Source organism: Arachis ipaensis, chromosome B07 (assembly GCF_000816755.2).
Source record: "Arachis ipaensis cultivar K30076 chromosome B07, Araip1.1, whole genome shotgun sequence".
In the NCBI taxonomy this organism is placed as follows: domain Eukaryota; kingdom Viridiplantae; phylum Streptophyta; class Magnoliopsida; order Fabales; family Fabaceae; genus Arachis; species Arachis ipaensis.
In genome coordinates, this window is record NC_029791.2 from 106,655,517 (window position 1) to 106,659,722 (window position 4,206).

Below are 4,206 nucleotides of genomic sequence, written 5' to 3' on the forward strand. Positions count from 1 at the left end.
TAGAGACAATTTTTGTAATTTATTGAATTTTTGTTTCTTTTATCTTTATTTATACATTTTATTTTTTTATATTTTTTAAAATTTTTGTTTATTTTAATTGCTTATTATTAGGCGCACACTTTTTTTTATTTTAGCTTCTGATTAACAAAAAAATGTGTGATTTTTATGTTGTTTTTAAATAATCTTACTATAATTTTGTTTTGTAATATTCTATTCTGTGATGTGTACTTCAATTCGTATCCTCCTCCTCTACGTGTTGGCGTTACTTTTGTCCAGTGGAAGTTGACGGTGACGTAACTCCCCTACCCCTTGAGTTTGGCCAACTAGAGTTTTAGGAGGTACGGAGGATTCCGGACGTTTTTTTCCTTCAGTAGCTCGGTCAGAAGGCTCATCCGGAGCTTCGCATATTTTGATTTTGTACGAAAGTAGGGTTTTGGTAAATTTTCACCGGTTAAATTGGTATTTGATAAGTGAATTGATGTCATGATTACTTGTCGATTGAATTTATATTGATGATTGTGATTTCTGGATTACGGTAGGATAATTTGAAAATGTTAAAAGTTGCCGGTTTGATTTATTAGAAATGATTTGAAAAGAGTGTGAAAAATGGTTTGGATGGAACTCGAGAAGGGTGGCAGAGTCCGGATTTTAGGGAGGTGCCGCCAAAATTATGTTATAAACCTTAAGAATTTATTTAAAATTTTGTTTAGAAGAAAAAGATTGGATTTGAGAAATTGTATTATTTGATTTTCTATTTATTCAGAAAATAGTTATATGTCGGATTTAAATTATTTAAGAAAAGTACTATGTTTGAGTTTGATTTGAAAATGAAAAGGGGCTGATGTTCTGAATTTAACTCAAAGATTTTATTTGGAGGAGTTTTAGTGAACTTCAAAAATAATTGAGTTTTTATTGAATGATTCCGTTTGGCGACATCTTGGAAAATGTTAAAGAATTTGTGTTAAAAATAAAAGGGGGATTAGTTTTGGTTTTAAAAGAAAAAGAGAAGACAAACCGGCACGTGTGATTATGAAATAATTAAAAGGTCACAAGAGGGTGACGGAAAGTAAATAATTATAGTGTTGATGTGAACATGTTAAGCCGCGGGCTTTATGTATGAGTAATTATACGGGAAAGTCCGTGTATATGGAATGGCTTCCAGGAGAAAGTGGCACATGCTTTAACTGAAGAATCAGCGCCTGCAAGAGGTTGAGACCTTGCAGAGGTTATGCCGCTGGAATGCCTTATCTGACTTGCGAGTCGGATTGCGTCGGGTGCGAGTCGAAACCGACAAATGAGCTCATTACCTGCGATAGGACTAGACATGCATCATCCTTGTTGTGCATTTGCATTTTGCTTGATATGGTGAAATTATTTGTGATTGTCTTTCTGTATTTATGCATTCCTTACTGTTACTCTTAATTGTGGTAATTAGATACTTCTCTGTGAATGTTGTATATTTTATTGAGAATTACTTGAACTGTGGTAACCCTGATTAAACTAACTACCCTTGACCCTACTAAGAACCCCCCAGTTCTTATCCTTTTCTTTCTCCCCTTCAGATGGAGACCGGAGTTATATTTTACGAGATGGACCCTCCCTATATATACGAGGATATAGTACAGCATAGGTTTTATGTAGTAGCTGTGGAGATTAGGACTCGTGCGTACATTCTGCGTGATCATCCTTTCAGCCACCTGATTGACACTCCAGAGTTTAACCCCGACATGCCCTATGAGTTCCCGCTGCAGTAGCTTCACCTGTATGCTCCATTTCACCCGTTTCATGACGGGCTGGTGCCTCACAGCATCCCGATCAGCCTGCAGATCAGACGGACCCTGAGCCTGAGCCCATGGAGGAGCATATTCCGGAGCCTGTACCAAAGGAGGATATCCCAGTGGAGCAGATCTCAGTATCTTCATCCGATCCATTTTCTGAGGAGCTGCTCACCGCCTCTATTAGTGGACTGGCGAGTGCTGGTCAGACCAGTAGCACGAGTGCCAGTGCCCCTCCTGAGGTTATAGAGATTTCCAACGACGAGGACGAGGATCCTGAGGAGTGTTCTGATGTGGTTGTGATCTCCTCTGACGATGATAGCTGAGGCCTGAGAGCTGCGGTTGTGCCTTTTGATAGTTTTTTTGTGATAGCCTAGCTTTTGTGTTAGTCTCTCACTTTTGGTTAGACTCACTGAGAGAGTAGGGTGTACATAGTTGACTAGGCTAGTTCGAGCACTTGCTTAGGGGTTTTCTATATGAACCAAGGCGCGGAGTGTTGATTTGTACAGAGTAATATTTCTAAAGGGTGGTATGCTAACTTATGATATGGTCTATGCTATGTGTTGTGGGTATATATAATGCTGGCTTGTGTATGTTTAATTATCTGTCCTCGCGAATCTTTTTATAAAATAAAAGTCTTTTCAAAACTCGATAGCACGCTAACCCGATTCCAGGCTTAATAATAAATAGTAAAAGTTTCAGTGGAACAAGTTGGTGACACTTGATTTCTAGTATGATCGTGACTTACTGGGACTGGGTCGTTACAACTTGGTATCAGAGCAGTTCGTTCCTATTAAAGCCTGGGGATATGGACTGAATCATGCTTCATTGCATTCTCTGAGTTGTGTCTCATGCATATAGGATATCGTTGTGATATGAATTGCATGACTGTCGCTGTGTTTCCATTTTAGAGACTATTCACACTTTGCCTGAAATGTTAAGACTGATCACCTTAATATTGCACGTTGGGTGTGAACAGGATCTTGATGGCTGCACGGGGACGAGGATGTGGTAGGCGTGGTGCGAATCCTGTAGAGGAACCGACGAGGGGTGCGGATGCTTTCATAGCTGCAATGAACACCATGGCTGAGGCTATGCGTGAAACGGCAACTGCTACTACGCGAGCAATTGACCGTTTAGGAGAGAGGAACGGAGATCGTAATGGAGGATGCAATGGTGAGCGTGGTGGAGACGGTAATGAAAATGAAGGCGCTGGAAACCACGATAATCTAATGACACTGGCAACCTTTCTGAAGGTAAATCCGCCCAAGTTTAAGAGGACGCTTGTTGCAACTAAAGCTGACAATTGGTTCCGTGGTATTGAGAAGTCACTGCGAGCGCAACATGTGCCAGAAAGACAACACGTGGAGTTTGCGACCTATATGCTAGAGGGAGAAGCTGAACATTGGTGGCATGGAGTGCAACGCTTGTTGAGGCAGGAGGTGGAGGAGATTGACTGGGACACTTTTAAGGAGGAATTTTACAAAAAGTATTTCCCTAGATCTGTTCGTGATGCTAAAGAAATGGAACTGATGCAGTTGACGCAAGGGAATATGTCAGCGGCAGAATATACTCGGAAATTTGAGGATTTGTGTCGATTCTCTAAGATCTGTCAGGGAAACCAGATGATTTTGAAGAATGGAAGTGTTTAAAGTACGAAGGAGGACTTCGCAACGAGCTTATGCATTCATTAGTCCCGCTGGAGATACGGAATTTCGCAGAGCTTGCCAATAAGAGTCAGCTGATGGAAGACTGTGAACATAAGATGGCAACGTCAAGGATGGGACATCCAAGCTTACCGCCAAAAAACTTTAATAATTTTCATAGGCATGCGGTACAGCGGAAAGTTGATTTTAAGGTACCAGGAGTACCTATGCGAGGGAACCAACAAGTTAGAAACTTCCCTACGCGCTCTACAACTGGGAATGGAAATAGGCCAAGACAGGATACCGGTAAGCAACCTCAGCAGCAGAGTCAGGAGGGCCCAACATGTAGGCAATATGAAAAGAATCACCCTGGTAGGCCTTGTTATCTTGGAATGAGAGTCTGCTACAACTGTGGTGAACCGGGGCATATAGCAAGCAATTGTCTAGAAAAGTTGATTCAAGGAATAGCTAAATCGCAACAGCCAGGGAGAGTATTTACAATGACTGCTGAAGATGCTCGTACTCAGACTCCCTGACCCAAGGTCAGTATTGTGTTAAGACTCGCTTCTTAACTGCACTTTATGATTCTGGTGCGTCGCATTCTTTTATTTCTTCAACTGCTATACATAAGTTGAGATGGGATGAGAAAACACAACATACCTAAGGACTAGAAAATAAGATAAGGACCGATTACTCGCACCTGTTTACAAGTAAAGAAAATTTTGAGGGCAAAATTTTTTTTTAGGAGGGTAGGATGTAACAACTCTAATTTTTGCACTAATGCG